This window comes from Maylandia zebra, linkage group LG4, assembly GCF_041146795.1.
Source record: "Maylandia zebra isolate NMK-2024a linkage group LG4, Mzebra_GT3a, whole genome shotgun sequence".
Lineage (NCBI taxonomy): Eukaryota > Metazoa > Chordata > Actinopteri > Cichliformes > Cichlidae > Maylandia > Maylandia zebra.
The window spans coordinates 6711812-6738715 of record NC_135170.1 but is presented as its reverse complement, the minus strand read 5'-3'; the positions used below and the strand labels follow the sequence as shown (position 1 = coordinate 6738715).

At 39.2% G+C, this 26904-nt stretch overlaps 3 long non-coding RNA genes across 3 annotated transcripts; 1 reads left to right on the top strand and 2 right to left on the bottom strand.

Annotated features, from left to right (window-relative positions):
• Positions 1-2391: 2391 nt before the first annotated feature.
• On the bottom strand, positions 2392-4599 carry LOC143418317 (uncharacterized). The gene is made up of 3 exons (XR_013098256.1): positions 4520-4599; positions 2648-2910; positions 2392-2554 (listed from the first exon to the last, which is right to left on the bottom strand). It is a non-coding gene; the product is annotated as an uncharacterized LOC143418317 (long non-coding RNA).
• Positions 4600-16121: 11522 nt separating this feature from the next.
• LOC143418318 (uncharacterized) lies at positions 16122-17700 on the top strand. Its single transcript, XR_013098257.1, has 2 exons — positions 16122-16203; positions 16310-17700. It is a non-coding gene; the product is annotated as an uncharacterized LOC143418318 (long non-coding RNA).
• Positions 17701-17801: 101 nt separating this feature from the next.
• Positions 17802-25382, bottom strand: LOC143418316 (uncharacterized). Its single transcript, XR_013098255.1, has 5 exons — positions 25264-25382; positions 24817-24884; positions 18706-18730; positions 18082-18198; positions 17802-17990 (listed from the first exon to the last, which is right to left on the bottom strand). It is a non-coding gene; the product is annotated as an uncharacterized LOC143418316 (long non-coding RNA).
• Positions 25383-26904: the final 1522 nt, after the last annotated feature.

Genomic DNA, 26904 nt, shown 5'->3' with positions numbered 1-26904 from the left:
CTTCAGTTCTTAACTATCCACGAGTCCTGCGTTTAGGTCACTTCCTTGCCTCCACATGACACAAATCCTGACAGCGTGTGCGCATACCGTGTGTGTGCATGTGTGTATGTCTCTGTGTATATGACTTCCCGTCTTAAAAAAGGCCATCTCCCCACACCCAAGGTACACCAAACTCCTCTACAAAACATGATTATTAGGTCACAAGCACTGAGACTCCCACTCAGGTATCCCTTGGGGAATTTCCACTAAGCTATGGCTTCCCTTTGTTCTACTTTCACAGCCCAAGGTGGGGGGGTTCTCCTAAAAGTCTAGTCCTAACTTTAAGATACGTTTAGGCCTTTATTGCATCCAGGGCAGTGTCGGTGTCTCTACAATACTCTACATTTCTTGTAACTTATTTCTAAATCCTAAAGTGAACTACAAATATCTTCACTGGCTGTATGCAAGTAGCAGTGTCATGACAAGCATCTGTAAACAAAAGAGCTGTGTACAAACACAATGACAAAGGCTAATGAGGACGGAGAAATACATTTAAAGGGTTGAGAGTAAGTAGAATGACATCAAAAATCAAATTGATTGAGAAAAACTTCAATCTATGTTAATACTACAGTGTGATCACTAGATGAAGACAAAGAGTTCTGTTCTTGTGGATAACAGGTTGAAGACCTGCTGCAAAATTGTTCACAATGAGTCACAGTGACTGACAGCAAGTTAGCCTGGGCCCTGGATGTGTTTTTGAATATCCCTGGATCTCATAAAAGAATTGTTTACTGGAGGGAAGATAAATTCAGCTATCTGATCGCCGGCTATCACAGGCAAGGTCTCTGTCAGAGCTGAGCATCACTCTGGCAGCTCGAAAGTAACATCAGCGCCTATGTTGACTGGTCTGACAAACTGGATTCAGCAATGGGACAGCTGTGCTGCAAAGCAGGTTAATCAGGTCATTAGTTATCTAAAACACATCAACAATGATGGTGGCAAGCATCACAGTAAGTAACCATAGTGACAGTGGGATGGTCTGAAACTGAAACTGGATAAATGATCTGAGGTTATTATATCCATCCGATATCAAGATTGCACTAAAACCTATTAAAATAAGTAAACTGTATGTGTAGATAGTGTGCATTATTGTTGTAACCTTAAGAAGAAAAAGATGTGCATATCTGTGTATTCAGAGTGTGAATACACAGAAAGACAATAGAAAGTCACGTACGTTGTTGTGTTCCACGTTCACAGAGGAGTAATGAAATCTAGTGGACATTTGAAGATACTACACAGAATAGTTTAAAAACCAGTGTAAAAGCAGAGTGAAAATTAAAGGACACTAAGAATAAAATATACTGCAAAATGAAATAGAAAACACAAATTAACAAACAAGGGAGTCACATGATAGTGAAGACAGATGTCATTTGTGCACGACATTCAGTAGAAATAACAGCAACACAATCCTGACTCATGAACATCCACATCTGCATTAAGTATTGGCCTGTAGGTCCAGTCATTATCGACAGTTTAGTTCTTGTGGCATGAAATTGTGCATTAATAATTCGATTTTCTGCAACCTGACATTTGTTGAATAACTGATTGGGCCAGTTTATAAAGTAAGTTGATACATAAGAGTTATACCATAGATGATCTATTTGGGTGGAGTTTCATTGGCACATGTTGATTACATTCTTCTTATAACGAGGACAGAGGAGAGAGCAGAGGAGATGAAGACTATGAAGTTTATTTTAGTATTATTTTGTGACTTCAACCTTGAGGCAGCACATCTTTGACATGTTATATTTATTTCACTATAATATTTAGTAAATTTAGTAAATCCAAAAGATTTCAAGACTGGGCTCAGCACCCAGATCCTAATCTTTGAAGACGTCCTTCCCTTAGATGTTGGAGGTAACAAGTGAAGCAGCAAAAGATGGCAGCTGCCTCGCAGTTCCAAACTACAGAATAGGAATTAAGATCATCACAATTACTGTCATTTAAAGGACCCCAGCAGCCATTTTTTCCACGGTATGTAATACCATGATGACATTTTAGACACCTGATAATTTTTCAAATAAGGCAGTTTACCAGTGCCTTGGTATAAAAATTCATTTCTAGAGACTTAAAATCTTCTCGCCACCAAGTGAAGTACATATCGAGTCATAACAATAGTAAGATTATGTAACTTTTTTTGTGTTCAAACTACATTAAATGTCATTTCAAGTTTAACATGTTTGTAAGCTTGTTTTCATACCATACAGAAACCCAATGTGATTTAGAAAATGGACAGCTGTATTCCAATTTGTAGTAAAGGTTTACCAGTGATATATTGTGTTGTGGGAATTAAGCAAATGCTGTAAAGGCATGCAAAATCTACCATTTCCAACTTACACTTACCACCCTCGTCAGAGTAACGCTGTGCAGAAATGAGCAGCTCATCCAATTCTGTACTCTGAGACAGATTTTTGCAATCTTTGATGATCCTTGGCTTGAAGAATGTTGGCCACTTTGCAAGGAGCTTACCAGACACTTCCTCCACAACAAACAACATTGTGAAGTCTTGGTCAATCTTAAACACAAAGTGTAACAACAGAAACAACACTTTAACAAGAAAACAAACAAAGGAACCACAAAGCGGTCATTAAATCATTTTATGCCTTACCAAGCCAGGTGTATCCAGAAATCTTGGGAAAAGGTACAGGACAGTAGAAGCTGTGGCAGGTTCTTGAACCACTTTTTGCCTATGTTGAAATGTCACCTTCATGTTGTCTTTGACATGTTTCATGTCAGTTGAGTGCCTCTTCCTTGCATTTATCACCTGACAACGGCCTCACATTTGAACACAAGTTGCGAAGAGTCTTGGGGCTGTCTTGAAAAGCTGACTTTGATTACTTCATCTCTTCTCAGGAACCAGCATATCACCACCTTCCAAGAGTAAAATAAGGTCCAGCATATAACACCATTTCTTTGCAAAATATCTAGCATGTCTAGTTCCTTTAGACTGAGCTAAAATTAATTTTGTTAAGAAAAAAACATCCTTGGTCCATTTTTAAGTAGTACAAGCTGTGTAATATGACTGCAATACAGTATTCTCTCAATTATAGCAGGGGTTAGTAGGAACCATATTTCTATTTTATTATTTTTATATATTTTAAGCCATAAAACCCCTCCCCACTCTCTAACAAACCCTAATATAACCCTGTTATTCATTTTTAGACTAGAAAATGCTTAATTTACCACGAAAGAATTTAAATCTAAAAAATATAAACAAAGAAAATACCTACTGGCTACAGAAATGCACACTATAATGAAATTCCCATAATTTACAAGATGTAGGGGCCATAATAGTGTAAAAATACTCTCAGGTTACCCTTAAGCATCCTAGTTCACCTAAGGCAGGGTCTCAAACCTAAATGAACTGCCATCTCATTGGAGGGCTACTTCAAAAAAACAGAAACCATAAAGAGAAAACACACAAATATTCCTGACAATGTAGCGTTTGGTTTGTTCGTTTTTAAATTTCAAAAATTGTATAACAAGACAAAACTGCAAATATGAATGCATTTCCCCCCCTCTCCCTCTTAACTAACCGATGCCTTTAATTGAACTACCAAATGAACACAATGGTCCTCTCTTTCTGGTCAGACACTTTGCAGCACTTCTGCTGTAATTTTGTTCATATTTAACAAAATAAAAATGCAGAAATAAGTGTTCACATTAGTTTTTTACTCTCACTGAACTAACAAAGCCAATCCCTCCACATGTTTGTACTCTCTTGTTACCTCGGCCAGGTCCACGGCTCTGAAACGTGGTAATGACACCTCTGGCTAATACGTCGGGTTGTCGGGCTTGTAGCTTTACTGTCAGCGAACACAGTGTACAGTCGAGTCTTAACAGCTTTCTTACAACCAGGCACTCATTTTGGCAGCAGTGGTTATTATTATATTTACATGCTTTCTTCTTCCATTTCTCCTCGGTAACAGCTCCTACTTTCTCCCTCTCTCGCGCTCAAACACACACGGGAGGGGCCATCCCACAAGTTCTCCCTGCAGCACGGACTACGCTGCCTATGAGGGCCCGTAACACTCTGCCCTTATTGCCTTCATATTAAATCATTTTTGGCTAATCACAAAAAAAAGTCACATTAAGGGCCAAATTGCATTATACTTCTTCACCTCACCTGACGTGGGCCGTAAGTGGCCGCGAGTTTGAGACCACTGACCCTAAGGCTTTGGCAGTTTAATTCGAAAATAAATAAAAGGCATTTAATAAAAACTGTGACATATATATTAACAAGTAATATTCATTACAGTCTGCCAACAGCCAGATTATGCTAAATGAATATTAGGAAAGTAACTGGTACTTTGCTGAGTTCTAGCTAGCAGTAGTCTAACTTAACAAAAAGAGTTAAAATTCTAATATGACACTTAAAGATGATGTATTTTGATATAAATACTATTTTTTTTTTACTAGTTATCATGTTACTTGTTCTAACATCAATCTAAAACTTAATATTTAACCGAATAAAACTTACCGCAGCAGCAAGAAAAAATGGCGACCGAGGATTCTGAAATGCGGAGCTCCACAGGAAATGAAGGTGTGGTCTAATTTAACACCCACAGTGTTAAAATGCAGTAACGACTAAAATCCACACTAACACTTTTCAGGAATCAACTCCCGATGTGTTATTTTAACTCGATTAAGTGTTGAACTAACTCGGAACTCTGTTGAATTCTACTAACACTGAAAAATCAACACTGGCATTTTTGCTGTGTAGCAATGCCCCTGACTGCGAGGCACTCGATTAATCATTAGCATTATTTTTGCCATTGTTATGCAACATTACACAACACGTAATCATGTGTGTGAACTTCAAGCCTTACAGCTGCTTTGTTTGAATACCCTGCGGATGCATGTGAGATTAAAAAAAGAGGAAAAACACCGGAAATCGAAAGAGGAAGTTCATTTTACTGCCACCGGGTTCTAATAAATAACATGAAGCAGCTTTTGTTTGTCAGTTATGGAGCAGCTGAAGGTGCTTCACATCTTTACCCTTGGGAAGAAAATCTTCCTTTTCGTATAATGTTTTTCTTTATATTGTGCAGATCAAGAATATTATAGTTAACTAAAACTATATGTAAAAAATAAAGTCTTTTAGTTAACTAAACTAAAATAAAAATTTAGATGGAATATAATTAGTTTTAGTAGGAATTTTATTACAACTTGCCCGATGAGGCATTGGTAGACTTGAAACTTGAGTCTACAAGCCCGAGTGAACTGCTTTCAAAAGATTATGTTTGTTCATTGTAAGACCTGTAGTGATTTTCCTAAATCAATTAAAACTAAACTAAGTTGCATGTTCAAATAATAAAAAAGAAACTGAAATAAGAAATTAAACTCTGGAAGCTAAAGTGAAAATAAATTAAGAACATCCATCCATCCATTTGCTTCCGTTTATCCTTTTCAGGGTCGCGGGGGGCGCTGGAGCCTATACTAGCTGTCATAGGGCGAGAGGCGGGGTACAAAAGAAAAATTAAGAACAAAAAGTAAAAAGATACAAAACTATAATAACTCTGATACAGAAGCAGTAATGAATACATCTTTAAGACTCAGTTTTTATTTATTTATTTATTTTTTTTATAAATGATAACATTTGTTACATTATTTTTAACTAACTTTATATCATAAGCAATCCCATGTTTTCCTCTTCATCAGTTTCTTGTCTCTTTGCGTCCTCCACACCTGCAGCAGGTAAGTTTCTTCTTATGCGTCTCATATGAATATAAAACTTGAAGAAAATATTAAATACAGTTTATATTATGTGCTGATAGGTCCGATCAGACTAGCTGGGTCTGGGTCCACTCGGTGCTCTGGAAGGGTTGAAATCTATCACAGTGGCTCCTGGGGAACAGTCTGTGATGATGACTGGGACTTAAATGATGCCAACGTGGTCTGTAGACAGCTGGGCTGTCGGAAAGCGGTGAAGGTCACTTCATCTGCTGACTTTGGTCCAGGAAGTGGGAAAATCTGGCTTGATAATGTGGCCTGTTCAGGAACTGAAAGCTCTATAACTGAGTGTGGACACAGTGGATTTGGGACACACAACTGTGGACATGGCGAGGACGCTGGTGTTGTCTGTTCAGGTGAGATATTGTTCTAATAAATTGTGTTGAATAAATGTATCTTTCTCTGTTTGGATGAACAACTCTGTGACCCAGTCACTATAACTGGGCCAAACTGAAGGACAAGAAGGAAAGTTGGGCTGGGTTATGCTGATTGGGTTTCTTTTGGTTTCTTCAGAATTTAAATGATACAAAGTATGTTATCTTTCATAATTATTATTGTTGGTAAATGTGTTTGATTTTTGCCATGGCCAAATAACAAAAAAGAAACACTAACACTCTTTAAGCAAATGTGCCTGTGACTAGGTGCTCATATCAGATTATCCGGGTCTGGGTCCACTCGGTGCTCTGGAAGAGTAGAAATCTACCACAGCAGTGCGTGGGGAACAGTCTGTGATGATGACTGGGACTTAAGTGATGCTAAGGTGGCCTGTGGACAGCTGGGCTGTGGGACAGCAGTGGAGGCCACTGCATCTGCTCACTTTGGTCCAGGAAGTGGGAAAATCTGGCTTGATGACGTGGCCTGTTCAGGAAGTGAAAGTTCTCTAATTGAGTGTGGACACAGTGGATTTGGGAAACACAACTGTGGACATGGCGAGGACGCTGGTGTTGTTTGTTCAGGTGAGGAAAAAATACACAAAACAACTTGATAAACTTAATTTTCTCCATCAATCATGTAAGGTACATGGGGTCAAAAGCAACAAATCAACCTGGACCCATCATGTTTCCTCCACTGTGCAGTGTTTGACATTTTTCTGTCAGTTTGCAGTATAGTGTGTTCTGTCAAGTTTTTCTTTAATGGTTTTTACTCAGGATTCAGTGGTTACTTGCCAGGGGAACTGTTTAAATAGATATGCATTTGCCATATACAAGTAGAGCACAAAAAGTGATCATTATTCTTTTTATTTTTTATTCTTTCATCTAACTAGTACACTGTTGATATCTCTTCATTTACAGACAGTTAATGTTTCAGATGCATGTCAAAGCTCTTTCAGATTATATTTCCAGCTTTCCCAGAGATCTGTTTTTGAGGCAACAATCGCATCAGCAGATGCATCGTGCAGATAACAAACTCAAAATAAGCGTAGCTTATCTTCACACCTTCAGTTTTGATTTGTAAATTAGCTGAGGCCCAGCTAAGGTTAGCATTTGGAGATGCTGTATTGGGGTTTTACATACTTTTTCTAACCTACTGTACATGGAGCATTTTGATATTTAGCATGGTGTTATTAATATTTTGCCATCTAACTCCGTCTTGTCAAATGACAGAATCCTGTTCTAAGAGTACAAGCAGAAATGACAGTGTGGCTCACCACAGAGACCACATTCCTTTATTTATTTATTTATTTTTTTCCTGTCCCATTTGGTTCTTTAGCCGTCAGAATTGTTGTCTGAAGACCAACAAGGATACCCAATGGATTTACTTTGCCAAATGGATCATCACGGCCTTGCCGTATTGGTCCATTTGATCGACCTTTGTTGTTATTATTTATTTTATTTTATTTTCAGTTGTTACAGACGGGACAGACATGACTGAGGGATAGGAAAGGGAGAAAGAAAGATGAAGTAAAAGAAAAACAGAAGGGAAGAGGGACAGAGAGAAAGGGCACTTAAAAAGAGAAAGAAGAGGAAAAAAATCTCCTGGATCAAATGTTGAGAGAAAAAGAAGAGAAAACAGAGCAACATACTAAACACAACACCATCACGTTAATCTAGCTAAGTGTAAACAGCAGTAAATACTAAATATTGAATGTTGTTGTGTAGCAAGCAGGACCAACAGCGCACAATGTGCTTGGAAATAGCACCAATAAAGGTGTAGTTTATGTCTATGAACAGTGAACACCCGTGTGCACACCTGTGTGGATCAGCGCGCTTGTATTCAAAAGGTTTCCCCATGTAATGGTCTGCTAGAGGATGTAGAGAGCCATAGCCCCGCTCCCATGGCATGAAGCAGGCATGGAAGAGATCCAGGCCCCAGACATCCAGAGGCCCCAGAGTGCAAGAGCCCAAGAAGGACCACCGGAGGGGCATCCGTGCCACCCTCAAGAGCTGAAGAGAGACCACATTCCTAACATGTAATTGAAAATGTATTTAAATGCACTGCAGCTGATTTGTACCAGCCTAAAATGTCCTCATGTAAAATGGTGAAACTACATTTTTATGCAAATAACTTGCGTATCAGCATGATTGATCAAGCATATTCACATAGATACATGGGCAGAAACACAAAAATGGCTCAAAACTAAACATCACAACACCTTCACATACTAACACATCCACACACAGTAAGTTACTCAGGCAAACAAGAAAAGCAGCAGCTGGTGTGTAGAGGAGATTTTAAACAATTCGGAGCACTGTTAAGTATGGGTGTCCATGGCTTTCTGCAAATTGTGCAGCTTTTACATGAGGATAACATCAACCAGTGAGGCTCTCTTTTCTTGACTCCTTTCCAGTGTGGCTCTTAAAAACATTAAGGAAAAAAATAAACTGAAGGCAAGCAAACCCAACAAATCCAGGACTCTGCTTTGACACAACCAGCTTTAAGGCTTGGTGTACTTATAAACATAAAACTTTAACAATTCAGATGCAAAAAAACTGTCTTTGAGGAATTATGAAACAAAAACAAAACAGAAAAAATCCCCATTACATTAAACAGAGAACAGTGAGTCCGTTTTTTAGCGTGTATGTTTGGTGTTTTACTGTAAATTTCTTCTTGATTGTTTAGAGCAGGGGTCGGAAACCTATGGCTCGTGAGCCAGATGTGGCTGTTTTGATGGCTGCATCTGGCTCGCAGGCAAATCTTTAACAATAAAAGAAATATGATATTAAAAATATAAAACATTCCCATGTATTTCAATCAATTCATTTTCTACCGCTCATGTTGATGGTTGCGGATGGCTGGAGCTAACCACAGCTGTCCTCCGAGACAACACCAAATTTTTATTGGATAATGCGTAACATACATGGGTCATTGTGAGGTCAGGAAGTAAACTTCCTTCCTTTTAATCGAGTAGTCAGCTAGCCAATTGCAGAAACCCTTTTATCGAAGATGGCTAAAAGAAAAAAAGATGACGAATATCATACTTTTCAGCAGGAATGGACAGAGGAATTCACCTATGTGGAGAGAGCAGGTTCTGCAGTGTGTCTAATATGCAATGATAAAATTGGATCGATGAAATGGTCAGATATAAAGCGCCACTTCGACACATGCCATACTATATTTGCATTGAAATATCCTGTAGGGGACAGCTTGATGTTGCTAGTTAACTTTTTGGCGACTTTTCAGATACAGACAAGATAATCAAACAAGTAAAAGATATGCCCCTGTCGGCAAAAACTGCTCACAATTGTACCATCATGATGGCAAATCAAATTGAGGCAACATAAGTGAAGGACATAATAATGGATTGCATTTATACAGCGCTTTTCGGGGCCCTCAAAGCGCTTTACAATTCCACTATTCATTCACTCTCACATTCATACACTGGTGGAGGCAGCTACAGCTGTAGCCACCAGAGTTGCCACAGTTGCAGACACATGATCTGGGCCACCAAAGGGTCGTCATTCTTTGTGGTATGTGGGCCATGTGTAAGTTGTGTGCAGCCACGGGCCAGTTGCAAGCACACTGCTGGCCCTGTGCTGGCCCTGAACAGGTTCAGCTCTGGACCCAGATGTCAGCCTAATGTCTACCTTAATCAAGCCATGTAATAACAACATGTGCATAATAGTGCAAAAGTAAAATGACAAAACTCTGATCAGACAGTGAATGGACTGACTCTTATACAGCACTTTTCTATTCTCCCAGATTGCTCAACATGCCACATTTACCCAATCACACACTTTCTCTAAACTGAGCGCTTCCTAACTACATTCATACACATTCAGACTTGACACTAGCCTTCCGATCAGTGGGTGACCTGCTCTACCTCCTGAGCTACAGCCACGCACTGGCAAAGATGAGCAAACCGTCACTAGGTTTTGGCTAAAGTGTACACTCACAAACCTGCATTTGTAATGTTGGCTACCATAGCAGTATAGTATTGCAACATGGCATTTGAGTCTTCTAACTAAAATAGGAACATAAATATTGCCATCATTGCCAGACCTGGCCCACATCTGGTTGACATGCAGCCATGACACCGGTCAGTCAGAAATGCCAGCTTGATGCCAGATCCGGGCCAGACCCATTTTTCTATGGGTCTGGGCCACATGAACCAAATCACAATCGAGCCAGATATGGCATTCCAACCGCTATGGACAGCGCAATCTATGCCAGGCCTGGCCCATATCTGGATGACATACGTCTTATCATGCCAGAAGTCAGCCAGCAGTGCAGGCTTGATACCAGATCCGGGCCAGACCTGCTTGCGATGTGGGAAGGACCTCTCCTGGTTTCATCTTCATGTTTCCCTCTCACCAGATATCCAAACCGATATCATGACCAGCAGCTTTTACGGCTGTGGCTCCAGCAAACATCAGCTGATACCTGAAAGTAATATTAAATAAATTCTAAAAACAGCTTATCAAGCTTAACCATACTGCTGTTGTTTAGCATGACATCCACAGGTTTCCTCTTTCTGTCACAAAGTGGGCGATAAACAAACAAGAGAGACGGAACTTGCAACAGAAAAGCCAATCAGCTGATCATTGATCAGTTTCATGATTGAAGTAGCAACAGGAGAGGGAGAGAATGACAGAAGAAGAGGCAGCTGTGCAGCATAAAGACAGAATAACTCCAGCTTTGTGTCTTATTTTCATTCTAGCTGAAGAACGGAACAAATCACGTTCTTTTTAACCTCAATAAGGATACCACAAAACCATTTTCTTCTGTTTGTCCATGATAAGATTGGTTTCAGAGCCGCTGCCCAAGCAAACGGGAGGGTGTGTCCGACGTCCTCAGCTGTAAATGGTCCAGCCCAGGGTCAATCATGACACATTGGCCAATCCACCACCTTTTATTGTTTATACCATTACAAAAAATTAAAAAAAAAACAACAAAAAAGCTCATGAGAACAAAAAAATATCATCAGCCCACCAGGCGAATGCCCAATATGCCTGATGGCCAGTCCAGCTGTACTTATGTCTGACTTTATGTTGATATGTTGATAGACTTCTGCAGGGTCAAATCTGAGTCAAGCTGCATGCATTCTGACAGCCGTTTGTCTGTGAGACCGACAACAAGCCTGTCACGTATCAGCTCATCATGTAGCACTCCATAGTTGCAGTGTTGTGCTTGTGCGTAGAGCACAGTCACAAAAAAAAGCATCCCCTTTCTGATTATCTCCCTGTCTGCGCATGTTGAATTTAAGCACGCTGAAAACAGCCTCGAATCCATCATGTACCCCCGATATGTTGTCCTCTGCTTAGCAGTTAACTTAGTCAGTGAAGAAATAAATCAAAATGTTGACTTGGTTCTCTTCCAAACTCACATTCAAATTACTTGCAAGAGAAAATCTTTTGAACCTTGGTATCCATTTGGACTACTCTTGCGGCTTTGAAAAGTCAGAGGACTCCAGTTGCTGGATGCTGAACGTCGTGCTCGGCCCCGCTGACACCACCAGTCTCGCCCCCTAGCTGCCATCCTAACTAATTACACTGATTGGTTCCGTTAACATCCATCCATCCATTCGCTTCCGCTTATCCTTTTCAGGATTTCGTGGGGCACTGGAGCCTATCCTAGCTGTCATAGGGCAAGAGGCGGGGTACACCCTGGACAGGTCGCCAGTCTGTCGCAGGGCTAACACACAGAGACAGACAACCATTCGCGCTCACATTCACTTCCGCATTCACACCGGTTCCGTTAACATCCTGCTGTGGAATGCAATTACACCGCAGATGTAACCTAACTCTGACCATGAAACCACAACCACTGTGCACCAGTCACACACTGTTCTTTACTTTAAATCCACCACATTATAGCAAATTAACCTGTTTATCCTGCAAAACACAATTTCGTATGTACTGGCTCAATGTCCGTTTTAAAAACATGAGGACTTACATGTAAGCTTTACATTTCCAGTTTATCAAATCCCACTGAGACCTTCAAATCTAACCTCTGTTCGTCTTGTCCAATCTTTCTTATCTTTCTCCAACTCTGGGTGAGATTTATTTCTCTACCTGCGAAATAAAGTAGCTGGACCTTTAGCTAGCAATACACTGTGAGACAAACTGCTCACAAACAGTTTGTGTGTTTGCTGATGTTTGTTGAGCTGATAAAAATGTTGCATTTGAAATGACCTGACACTTAAAAAGTCACTCCCCTCATTTTCATTCCTCTTCAGTAGGGCTAGCTAGATACTGCAACTGCAACTTACAGACACCTACAGTCGTTTCAGTGTTGTGCAAAAAAACATAAAAAAATAAACATAAAATAAACCACTGTCCCACTTTTAACCCATAAACGTTGGCCAATGCCATCTCTCTTTCTCTCTCTTTACCTCTCTTGCCATCCCTGGTGATTAATAAATGAACAGGACTGCCTTTCAAGTGTCACTGTCTAGGTTTAAACTGGTGTCATAAAGGCTAGCGGTAACAAACAATAACTCCCCCAAATGCGTTAAACCAGAGATAAAGAGCAAGTTTAGAAAATGTAAGGAGTAGAAAGTACAGATATTTGTTTAAAAATGTAGGGAGTAAAAGTAAAAAGTAGTCAGAAAAAAAGTACTTAAGTACAGATACCTGAAAATTGTACTTAAGTACAGTAACAAAGTATTTGTACTTTGTTACTTCCCACCTCTAGTGTTATTATACTGTCTATGCTTGGAAAGAGCCAAAGTTGTGTTAGCAGTTTCTGTCCCAGATACCATCTTGCTCTCATCTTTTCTAAACTGGATTTTATTGCCAGCAGACATGGTATTGATTCATGTAGAGCTTGAGAAGGGAAAGTGGAGGTGATAGTGGGTTGCAAAGTGGCTTGCAGTGAGAATGTCACTAAAGAGAATTACCAGTTGGATATGTAAACTGGTATCAGTTGAGCCATATGGATTGTTATTGGGATTAGCTGAGGACATCGGTGTAGCTTGACTTTGTGATCTGTTAAAACTAACACTATTCTTTTTTTTCTTTTCTTTTTTTTTTGTTAGTGAGTCTCCCAAAACCCAGCATCTCTGTAAATGAAGGTCAGGTTAGCTGGGGTCAGAATATCAGCATCACTTGTTCCGTCTCATCTGAGTTCTTAGATGGAACTTTCACCCTCAAGAAAACCTCAAGTAATTTCAGTCAGACTGAAACAGGATCCAGATCTGCTACCTTCAATATCCACAGAGTGGACTTCAGTGATGATGGACTGTACCAGTGTCAGTATGAGAAACGCATTTCAAGTAACACATTCAGCTCCCCCCTCAGTGACTCTGTCAGAATCTCTGTTACTGGTAAGAAGAAATACACTTTCCTGAACATCATGTTTCATTTGTTTTCTATAAGTAGGGCGCTCAGTGAGCTACAACAAATGTATTATTGTGCTGGTGTTGTGTGTCTCTTTTCAGTAATCTTTCCAAAACCCAATATCTCCATCAGTCCTGCTGGTGAGGTGACCTGGGGTCAGAACATTGGAATCATTTGTTCAATCTCAACTCAAACTTTAGGTGGGACGTTCATTCTGATGAAAACATCAGATTCATTCAACAGGACCCAAAACTCAAACACAAACTCTGCTACCTTCAATATTCCTGAAGTAGACTTTGATGATGAGGGATTGTACCAGTGTCAGTATCAGGAAAGCGGCCCAAGTCAACAATTTTACTCCCCAACAAGTGACTCTGTTAGGCTCTCTGTTACAGGTAAGAAAACAAATACAAGTATGATCATAAATAATCAATAGCAATGCTTATAAGAGGATACTGCAGTAGTTCTTTCTTGTATTTAGAACAGCAGCTCTTTTTTCATAAAATTTCTGGGTGGCTGACAAAATGCTCTCAAAGCCCACAGTACTCAGGACGAAACACAGACTACTGGAAACAAACTATTACACACTGTGGAGCATTTAGCAGCTAAAGAGCTAAATGTTAAGTTGAGGCCTAAAAGAGTGAATGCTGGACTTCCGTCCTTAATCCCAATGTCACTTTTACACAGTGAGACTGCAGAGGCCCAGCATCTCCTTGACGTCTCCGAATGCAGGACTTGTCTGGGGTCCTGAAGGTGCACAGATCACCAGGGGTTACAGCTTTGTCCTCACCTGTTCCATTAACTCCACATTTTCCAGTGGACATTTTATTCTGAGCTTCTCTGGCTCCAACCTCACAGAGCCAGCAGTCAACAACTCAGCCTCATTTAGTTTCCCTGTAGCTGAGTATGAACAGCAGGGCAACTACAGCTGTGTGTATGAGGTCACAGTGTCCACACGGACATTCAGATCTGCTGTAATTGCACCAATTAGTGTCATCATTAAGTACAGTAAGTACAGTATTTACACATACATAAATTACACAGTTTATGCTTTTTTATTTTTTAATTACAAACAAATAATAAGAAATGTCACTGTGACAAATCTTCTGTGCACACTGTGTATCTGTATTTCTCAGGCTTCTCTGTTCATTCTGTTAATTTCTGAATGTTTACATTTAAAACCAGAAAGAGAAGAAGCAGATGTAAAGGAGGAGACTGTTCCAGTATAGAAACAAACGTGAATAGAAACAGAAAGATATGAGTCTGAAGTTTCCAAAAAAAACAAAAACAAATGCAGTAATCAGTCTTTTCAGAGTAATCCTGTGCTAGGGTGTACTTCATAGCAAAAATTACTCCATTTGTCAAGGGAGAAACTGGCAAGAATGTACCAGGGGGCCGATCCGACCTGCCCCAGATGTAAACAGGTGCCAGCCAACTTATGCCACATGTTCTGGTCTTGTTCCAGGCTGAAAGACTTTTGGGCTAACATCTTTAGAACATTCTCATTCATTTCTAATAAGGATATGGAACCAATGCCTCTGACATCCATCTTCGGTGTGGCACCGAGGGAAACTCAACTAACAGCCTCTCAGAGCAAGGCAATAGCATTCGCCTCATTGCTGGCTGGGAGATTGATTCTATTTAACTGGATAAAGGCAACACCGCCATCCCATAAACGCTGGGTGGAGGAGGTGATGGCACACCTCAAATTAGAACATCTCAGATTTACTATACAGGGCAACACCAAGAAATTCTTTAAGGTCTGGCAGCCTTTCATTTCCTATTTTGAAGATGAGTTTCCGTCCACTCCATGACTGGCAACTCCCCCCCCCCCCCCCCCCCCCCCCCCCACCCCCCCTTTTTTTTTTCCCTTCCTCTGTCTGGGTATAGTTTTGTCTTACACTGTGTGGTAGGACTTGAGTTCGAGCTTTTCTGTATGAATGGTATGCTTTCTGAAAACTCAATAAAAACACTTTGATTATTATTCATAGCAAAAATTAGACAAACACTGGAATAGGATAAAATGATTGATAAGAATAAGATACTGTACATAATAGAATAGAATCAAATAATATACTGCATACAATAGAATAAAAATAGAATAAACTTTCTTAACCATCTTTCCTGTTTTAGCTTTCTCTCAGTCTGGACATTATACTGTCTGTCATCAGCAGAATTCTCAGTAATCACTAGTGAACCACAGTAAAGTTTTGAGACAGTCTGTTAAGACTGTTTAAACTTGTAAATAACTGCTTACATTAAATTGATGAAAATGATTTTATGTTTTTTACTGGTTTCATCTAATTGAATTAATTTAGCCTTTCTTTCTTTTGGTGCTGGGGACGCTGTCATATTTTTACAACTACTTTTAGTAAGTAAGTAGGTTTTTAAGTTGAGCGTGTAGTGTTGACTGTTGACTGTGTATCTGCTCCTGCTGAGCATAGTGTTCTGTAGCCAAACTCTTGAAACTAGACTGGTGTGAATGACATACGATGTGGCTGAAAACTACATGCTCTCGACTGAAACATAAATGAGAAGTAGTTTTTATGGATAAACTGATCAAATTTTCTCTTCCTAGTGTCTTTGATGATGCTGGTGTCCTCGGTATCTGTTGGAGTCCTGCTGCTGCTCCTGCTGCTGCCATTAGTGATGTGGCTGCTGTGCAGAAGACCACGAGCAACCAAGCAGCCTGGAATCCTCGTCCAAAGTCAAAGTGTGTGCTCACCAGGACACACAATTATTAAATAATTATTCATCACATTGTTTACATGTTCATACATATTACAAATTTGCATTGTTTTCCCTTACTTGTGTTTCAGTGTCTGTCAGAGTCAGGAATAATTATATCAATGCAGATGAAGAGGATGATGAGGAGGACTATGTGAATGTTGATGCAGTGGAAACTAATGAAAAAAGCAAAGAAGTTGCAGTACTGGATGAAGAAGCGAGTGATGATTATGATGACCCAGTGAGTGATGAAGATCATGATTATGAGGAAGTGAGCCCAAATGACAATTACAACAAGCCCAAGGAGGCCTGTGTGAGCGTAGACGGTCACAGGGAAGATGAAGGGGAAACTAGTGATGAAGAAGACAACTATGAGAACATATCCTCACCATCATTAGGTGTGGATAATGATAAGGAAGAGGAAACTAGTGATGAAGAGAACGACTATGAGAATGTATCCTTACCATCAACAGTTCATTATCATTTATAATGACCTGAACTTCATAAACATCCGAAATACAACCACATAAAAAATGTTCATAAGGCTACGTCCACACGTACCTGGGTATTTTTGAAAACGCAGATTTTTCTATGCGTTTGCACCTTTCGTCCACACGTAAACGCCGTTTTCGGTCATTGAAAACTGAGATTTTTAAAAACTCCTGCCAGGGTGGATATTTTCAAAAACTCGGTTTTTGCTATTACGTGTGGACGAGATAAACAGAGAAAACGCAGCGTCAAAGGTGTGCGCCTTTTTTGACGTCACACTGTGCGCCACGTTATTGTTTCAGTGAAATGAATTTCTACAATGGCGGATTTAGACAAAATGTTACTGTTAATTTTACTCTCTGCAGTGTTTAAATGCTTACATATACACACACAGTTACTGTCCCTCCACACATACGACTCAGTTCTGCTTCTATGCGCCATCTTTGTTTACTCTTTCCCGCCCAGGCTTATTGACTTCTGATTGGCCAACATTTCTACACAGATAGGAATATAGCGCCACCTGCTACACTGGCATGTTTATAGAAGCGTTTCACTTCGTTTTTGGCTTTATGTGTGGACGGGATTTTTTATAAACGAAAACAGAAAATCTTCGTTTTCAAAAATACCCGTGGACGTGTGGACGTAGCCTAAGTGTTGACAATAAATGATGGCAAGATTGGTCAGCTTGAGATTTCACAGTAAGCTGCAGTAACACCAGAGGAATATATTTTATTTCAAGCCAACATGAAAATAATCACAGGAACGTTTTTAAACATTCATTATTAACCTATTACATTTATATCCATATTTACCACTGAATAATTGCTCGATGATGTCTTTTTCCATAACTTCTCTTTTGGGTTTAGTGTTCTATGAGTCATTGAGTCGGGAACCATTTAGAGCAGAGACAGGCAGAGTTTAAAGAAGCAGAAGGACTATTATGTTTATTTTTGCTGCAAGAGAATGACCAATAAAGTTCTGCTCAGCACCTGAATTGAATAATGCAAGAGTGTGTTTACTGTAATCTTTGCGGGTACCAAGAGTCTGGGCATCATGGTGAGTGCTTGGAAGGATTCAAAATGTGGACTAAGGAATTACCAGCATTTATTTACAGTCCCGGCAATTCACACAGGGAAGTAACGAATTTGCAAACTATATCTCAAGAACAGCAGGTTATCCAGAAGGCCACTCATCCATGCCACAGGGATGGCCAGAGACAAATCCACCAAACTGACCCCAAAATACTCACAGTCCAAACACTCACTCAGCCCTCACACTCGATTCCTGTACAAACAGGAACAGAAGGTAAGTGGCAGCTTCAAGGCAAACAAAGAAGACAAACGATTAAATGTGGCAGAAACCAAACTTCACTAACTGTTTAGTTAGCAGTCCGGCGTTGAATGACAGTCCTCCTCCAGCTTAAAGGAACCGGATGATGAGGCAAGTACCCAAGTCAACCCAAGTGCAGTCAGCCAGATGCTGGAGGAAGACACTGCAAAACAAAGTGTGGTTAGAGACAAAGAGAGAGAGAGAAGCGGGCAAGGCAGGAAACTGGAGGACCATGATACTGGGTAGGAATGAAATATCAGATTTTGCCAAGCAGCATCCCGACATCAGTGTGAGGCCTGTCTTAGAATTATCACTATATTTTTTATATCCCTTTTATTTATTAAACTTACACCTGATTATATTCTGATCAATAATAAGCAATTAAGCATCCTTAACTATCAGCAAAATCACTTGTAAATCATGATTCTGTGTTCAACAAATACACCATAAATAACACCATTTCATTCAGAGTTATGCATAATGATGGGCTGGTGACATATTTATTATCTTTCACATTCCTGCAGCCACACACACACTAATCTGCCAAGGTCAAAACTTGATTATGTCTGTGCACACAGAATCTGGACATTGAAACCATTTTCACTACTGAAACTGTAAATGTGCAAAACTTTGGGAATAAAAGAGAAAATAAAAACTTAAAGAGACTTACAGCTTCTATTGTCATTGTGCGGTTTCTTGCACAGCGAAATTGGGTAGATGGACCACAAAGGTGCAAAAGTAAAGAAAACAATATACAATGAGGGAAAAAAGCAATATATATTTATACATATATGTGAGTAACAATGTACATGGTGTATGCGTAGAAACATTGAAAGAGAAACATTGTGGGCTGTATACAAGGTCAGTTATACAATATAATAAATAAATAAGGGTGGAGTGGCTATGGTCAGTTAGGGTGGAGGTGGTAGTTCCAGTGAGACCAAAATATTGCACATACCAAAGATATTACACATGGGCCAAAAATATTGCACAGAACATGAAAAGACTGAGATATTGCACATGGGATGGCAGCAACATAGTTGATTAGAAGCGTCAGAGTGGATGTGTTGGAGAAGTCTGTTCACACTCTTAGTTTGCATTAAGAGTTCTGTCAGCCCACGGGAAGAAGCTGTTCTTTAGTTTAGTAATCTCAACTTTTTTCCAGAGGGCAGGATGTTGAAGAGGTGGTGGTTAGGGTGGAGGTAGTCCTTTATAATTCCCCTGGCTCTGGAGAGACATCTCGAGCTGGCAATGGAGTCCAGGGGGGACAGTGGACAGCCGATCACCTTCTCTGCAGTTTTGATGACCCTCTGTAGTCTCCTCTTGTCAGCTGTCGTGCAACCAGCGTACCACACAGATAGTGGTTCGGTAGAAGGACACTAGTAGGTCAGTCTGCAGCCTGTTCTATCTCCAAACCCTCAGGAAATGGAGGCGCTGCTGGGCTTTCTTCACTAGGGCTGATGTGTTTGTGGACCAAGATAGGTCCTCAGATACGTGGGTGCTGAGGAACTTAAAGGAGGCCACCCTCTCCTCAAATATGCTGCATTGCAGAAAAATGTGGGAAACTCTTCATTTCGCACAAATTTTCTGCCAGGAATCATGACCTTGCAAGACCATCCAAGGTAACTGTGCACTACAGGGATGCATTTGGCTCAACTCCTGTATATCTAACAGTGACATGGTTCGTAATTAAAAAAACCAAAAGAAAGCAGAGACATATATACTTCATATACAATGCCATGTAAGTGCAGCCTAGGACCATTCACAGATTATAATACAAAAATTAAATGGTATAATATAACATAAAACCACAGAAAACTGGGGAAGGGAAAGACATAATATATACACCTCACTGAAAAAAATAAATGTATTTAAAAGTCAAGAATATCACCAGTTTGTCTGTAATTTGTGTAGTGTGTAAATGTGTGTGTAATCAAATAAAATTTAAATAATCCCAAATGACCTGGAAGAATAAGTGATAGAAACTGAGGTTGCTGAGGTCCATATATAGTCTCAGCTGAGTAACTAACCACGGTGACAAATATCGCTCTAAATACAAGTAGCCACCAAAACCTGGAAGAGGATATAGATTTCTAAGAGCCATCACACATATTTATTCACAATAAAACAGGTTTTTGTGATGTTGTCCTGGGGGATGTCAACATGAAAAGTACACAGTAAAAATTAGCACAGACAGGTGTTCATCAAAAATGAAAGAAAAACATTGTAGAAGTGATTTGACCTGAGAAAATTTTAAATTTGTGTATGTAAAGAAAGCCAGTTTAAAAAAAAGAAAAAAAGAAGAAGAAAATACCCGTGTTATGTAAGCTTTGGATAGGATGGAATTAATAGCTAACACGAGAATGAGCCCACTCCTGCACCCTGATAAGTATGAAGGCTTAATTTGTTACCCAGATGATTTCAATGGGGCAAAATGTGCTTAAATTAAATCAGCCACTGTGACCATTGTTGCAGAGATCACAAAAACAAATATGGTTTTGTTTGGGATCTGGGGCTTTTGTTGGCTTTTTTCTAATAAAGTCTTGAAATAGGTGGAAGTAAAGGATTTATAAATGATTTATTTAAAAAAGCAATTTTTTTTAGAAATAAAAAGTTCTTTCATCAGTGAAGCTGATAAAAAGCTGAAGGCAGTGGCACATCCAAATGTTCACTGTGTTTACAGAAAAGTGCCAACTTGGATTAATCAATGTGAAAAGAGAAAATGGGATGATCCACACAGTAATATGGGAACATGTATTATTTTCTTAATCAGCAAAGTAGTTTTGGTCTGTGCTGATATCTTTGGTAAAAGTGTTCTTGACTGATAAGTTGGGATTTAATGTGATAAACTTACAGTAGATAACACAATGTACCACTGAAAGACAGGAGGCACTGTTGATGAAAATGGGCCTGTGTACACCTGCGTAGATATTCCAACCTCATTCCTGAGTTATGCTCAGTGTTACTATTAAGCATTTATATTTCTTTACCTGACTGATTAATTTTGTGTTACTCAACATCAAACTAACCTTTATTTTCTTCATAAAACAAGACATTTCTAACTTGATTCAAACTTTTGAGCTGTAGCGTAAATTGCAGTGAGAGTCCATGGTTATTGATTAAAGCAGATGATGTAGAGCAGGGGTGCTCAATACGTCGATCGCGATCGACCAGTCGATCGCAAAGGTAGTATTGGTAGATCGCATGGCATTAAAAAAATAGATGCCAGCCTATCATCCATCCCGTCACTTGATTGATACAGGGAAGCCAGTCAGATGACAGCAGATTTTTTCTGACGCTTAGGTCGCTGCGCATGCGCAAACAGCGGCGCGAAGTGTAGTAAAACTGACAAGCTAGTCAGCGAGTTAACTCCAATTTTTAGCTCTCGGTTTTTTCTCTTAAACCTGGCCGTCAGCAGCTACTGTCCGGACTATGCATCCCTGGCTGATTCAATTCAGTGCAAGTCATCAGAGTAAACTCAGGTAATGACAAAAAATTTACATAGTTAATTGTGTTGTGAAATATTGGATATTGCGGTTATGCATGTATATACATTGTAGATATAAAGAATCCTCAATATATTTATAAATAAGTATATGTTTTGGATTTTTGTAGTGGGTAGATCATTTTGACTTGGTCATTTTATAAGTAGCTCACATGCGGAAAAGGTGTGAGCACCCCTGATGTAGAGTATCAGGACAGGGACAGACTGTTAAAAAGTTATGAGCTGTCTTGCTGCAGAGAAAGTGGAGTCTGTCATCCTTGAAATGCTGCCAAGACAGGCAGCTGGCAGGATTGAATGATGCTCTGCCTCTGTGCTCAAGTACAGACATAGGCTTTAAGCAACCATGAGCCACTGATAAGCGTGACAGATCAGTATTAATATGAATGCAAAAGTGGATTAGTTAAATATGAGCCACTGATAAGAAAACGCCAATGAACACGCAATAAAGTGGACTTGTCAGGGAGAGTTTTTCACTGCCATTGGAATAGTTCAGCTCAATTTTTGTTGAAATACAGAGCTAGAAAGTTGAGTCTTTGTTTCAAAATGCTGACAAAACCTTGATCAGATGCAGTCAGACACAAACAAACAGTATAAACTACTGCTCAAAAGATTGGACTCAGTTTGAAAAGTCCTTGTTTTTCATGATTAAAGTACAGTACAGCACATTTTTAGTAACAATTACTCCTGTTTTGAAAGGAATCACATTGTTCTACTCAATACACGTTTTTCATGTTAGATAATTCATATTTGACTACAAACATCTTTATACTGACAAGCAGAGCTGAAGGTTACTGTGCTGATTAAAGAAACATTACATTTGGTTAATTTAGAGACTGAAGCTTCAGATTTGTGGGTTAAATTGGACTGATAAGAGATCAAATTATCATGCACCCAGAATTTCTCTCCTTGTTTCATGGAAAATATTTTTCCTTCTCTCCCTTCCTCTGGAGAGGAGGGGTCCACCCTAGGGCAGAGTCCAAGAACTGGACACCGATCTTTCCTGCTGAGCTGCATCGCTTCATGGAGCAGGTAGTATTTAAGGACGCCTTGTGCCACAGAGCTTCACCAGACTCTTCACCTCTTCAGTGGTACTCAGATCTGCCTACTAGTGTTTATTTCTACTTCTAGTTATGTGGCAACTAGTTCTCTATTTGTTCCAGCTGGTCAGCTTAAGCAGATCGCGCTGGTCAAAGACCTCAAGCTATCTCCCCTTAATGGTTGTGAATGGATCATGGAACTCTGAGCCCTCCACCTGCCTGCCCGCTGGCCACCGATCCCTCCCTTTTTCGCCTTATACGGACTAACCCCTCTTAGCTCCTGAAATTTCACGGGAACAGTTAACCCAGATTATCTGAAACACCCCATCAATTCTCTATCGATCTCTCTGCGCAAATCCCTCAGCCTAAGTCCTCTGACTTCTTGGTCACACTGCCTCTGAATAAAAAAAAAACCTTTGTGATAGAACGGTCTGCCCAGTCTGAATTTCAGGTCCTGACTTCCTGCTATTGTGACATAAATTGTAGCGTCTGCCTTACAATATAAAGCGACCGTTGTTGTGATTTGGTGCTGTATAGATAAAACTGAAATGACCTGAATTTAAAAAAAAAAAAAATTCTGAGAATTACATTTTGTAAGAAGTGAAAACTATTCAATGTATGAAACTGATTAAAAATAAAAAATGAAGGCTTTGAATATCTGGCTGTGCCAGTGTCAGGGCTGAATAGAAATAGTTAACCAAATTTGCTGTAATATAATATTAAATGAAGATTGTTGACAATAAATAAAAATATAAACAAAACAAAATATTTTAAAAAATAACTGTTTCTGAGCTCTTTGATTCCAATTTTTACGATTGCATTGTTCTCACATAATATTAATGCTACAAATACAGGATGTAATGTTCACAGGGTGATGTTAGTACTTTGTTGTAAAGTGAAGAATGTGAATAATTCCTCCATTGTTTAAAGATTAAGTGTATACTCAGAAAACTGTGTAAGAACATAAACTTTATCTACTTTGCTGTCCACATAATCCTCGTATAACTATCATTGCTGTCAGTACTCTCATGCTCACAGCAGGGTCCTGCTGGAAGAATTCCCAACACTATTGCATCTAAGTCAGACAATACATGCATTTCCCCACAGTTCCAAGAAATACTCTAAGCTCCCAACTTTATACTAAATGTGTGTGTACTACATTACTGTTTGTGTAGTACTTGATAGTAGTTCCAAAAAGATGGGAAGAAATGTTCCCAAAACGCACTATTTCTCTGTAAATTGAGGTGGAAGAAAAGCAAACTAGCTGCTGTTCTATCCTTTTAATTACTGCTCTTGAAAAACAGTTTACAATTGGAAATAGAACATTTCAGCAAACAAAATCACTCAGTGCAGTTATCAAGAGATCCCTTCATAAAATCTGTTTCATAGATCAATTTAAAAAAATAACAGCTCGTCCAACTTTGCTTCATGCTGCATTTTTTGTTGTATCATCTCAATGTACTTTTTTCACCAACACACCACTCATTATGGAATTTCTTTTTCTTATGAAGTTGGTAAAAAGCTGTATAATATATAAACAAGGTGGGATTAAAACTGGTTTTGTCATATGAAACGGGGCATGTGGCAGTAATGTGACACTGGAAAAAAAACATTTCACATACTTCCATATCTGCAGTTGAGTTTTTGGTGTCATCTGAGTTATCTTTGAAAGCATCACATGCACTGGGAAGACATACATGAGTCTGTATTTTTTTATAATAATGTTATCCCTTCATATAGCCTGTAAGAATTATTAAATTACCCACAATAATATAAATTGAGATGCAGATATGGAAGGAAATAAAGACTTTTTCAAATATGGCTTTTCAGCCCTGATATTTTCTCAACTTCTGAGAGAATATCACGGCTGTACATAATAAAAGTCCATCAGTGTTTTGGATGCTATTCCACAAGACAGCTGATTGAAAATGCCACACACAAATGTTCCAAAAGAACAGATGAAAACAGATTTAGTTTCACTGAGACGTTCAGTTGTCTCTCTGACTTGTACACAAAATCATGTCTTTTCCTTGTAACTGTGTATACAGTTAGCTGCATTAATGATACACACGCGGTTTAAAACTTTGCACCATAATACTTAATTTTAATATAAATGTATCATAATGAACACAATTAAAACACAATGATGAAAACAAGCTTGAGAAGAATAACAAGACTTCCAGTTTTGGCATAAAGCAAATATACGAGTTCTTCGTGATTTTTAGCTGATGAAACTCACCAACCAACCCACTGCTGCTCCAGCACCAGCCACAGCGGGACCTGCAGTAGCTGACATACCAGCTGCACCTGCAGCACCATTAGACAAAGAAAGTGATAAATACTTATGCTTTGTGCCTAATGACTAAATATCACTTCAGTCCTGCTGATATCACAGTGTACTCTATCATTATCATCATAAGAAGTCATATCATGCACTGCTGTAAAGATGACAGCCAAATTTATCTATCCTTGAACTGTATCATTATCATCATCATTATTCACAGTTATTGTTGTAATGATATCATTGATGATGTCATAGTTATGTTTATCATAATGACCATAATTATCATAATGATACAGCATAGTGTCATTATCTAATCTAAAATTATGATATTTTCATGAACTTTTTATTTTTGGATGTTGTTGCAAGTTAAAATCCTAATGAAACATCAAATTATTAATTTACCTGCTGACTGCAAAACTTCCGGCTGCCACTCCTCCTCCATTAGCAGCTGCAGCAAATGACATCATGCCTGCAGCTATTCCAGCTGAGGTGAAACCAGCAGCTCCCAGAAGAGCAGGGGCAGCGACTACAGCACCTACTGCAGGAAGACAAGACATGGATCAGACCTGGATCGGCCTTCGATTCAAATGAGCTAAAGTTAAATAAACTGCTTACCTCAGGGGTGGCCAACTCCAGGTCTCAAGGGATGAGGTTTTTGCTCTCACCCTGGGTCAACACACCGGAATCACATGATTAGTTCATTACCAGGCCTTTGGAGAACTTCAAGACATGTTGAGGAGGTAATTTAGCCATTTGAATCAGCTGTGTTGGATCGAGGACACATCTAAACACAAACTGTAGAGTGGTTTTAACTGGAACATTTTTTCTGGCACAAAAATGCTCAGCTGTCATTAATGAAATACATGTTTTCAGACATGTTCTGGCAGACCATCAATGTGTTTAACATGTCTGAGATGATGAGATATCACTTTGTTATCAGTCCATAATGATGCAGTGAAAAACAAAAATCATTTGTATCATGTGTGACACTCAAAGTGTGTGATCAATTTGTGTTTTCACTTCAAGCCTTGGTGATCACTTTCAATTTCTGCCAGTTATAACAAGCAAAATATGTCATACTTGGGATCCAATTATGTAAAAGCAATGATATATGTATGTATCTGTTATCTGAAAAATATATATGTGAATATAATAATAAAAATAACCAGAACACAACTTCAAAATGCTTTTCATTATTAGGGCTTTATTCAAAGTTGCACAATTTGACCGTGTTCATGTGTTTTGTAATAAAACACCACAGCGATACCAGCTCTCAGCCAAGCTTGATGCTGATATGATTGCAACTGTTTCCAGTTGACAGCAGTAGATATATCATTTATTATTTATTTTTTAAATTCTAATTTCAATAATTAGCGTACACTCGCAGCTGTACTCACATAGACTCATTATTCCACTCAGGGAGCGGAGCCTAAGACTGGACTGTGCCTTTTATAATAATAATAATAATACATTTTATTTGAGGGCGCCTTTCAGAAACCCAAGGTCACCTTACAAAAAACACAATTAATAAAAGGAGCAATAGTCATAAAATACATAAAATAAGTTAAAATTACAAAACAGAGCGTGACAACAGATAAAATCAGCATTAAAGCGAATAAGCCAGTTTAAACAGATGTGTTTTGAGCTGTGTCTTAAATACGGAGAGGGAGTCAATATTTCTTAGTGCAGGAGGAAGAGAGTTCCAGGGCCGAGGAGCAGAGCGACTGAAAGCTCTGTTCCCCATAGTGATAAGGTGTGAGGACGGAACAGTAAGATGAATAGCAGATGATGATCTGAGAGTGCGGGAAACAGTGGTGATATGGAGTAGGTCACACAAATATGAAGGAGCAGATTTATGGATACACTTGTATGCAAGAAGTAAGATTTTAAAATTTATCCTGGCTTCTATGGGCAACCAGTGAAGCTGCTGAAGAACTGGGGTAATATGAGCACTTAACGGAGTGCAAGTTATGACCCGAGCTGCAGAATTTTGAAGAAGTTGGAGTTTATGAAGGGACCTTTTAGGGAGACCAAATAGGAGGG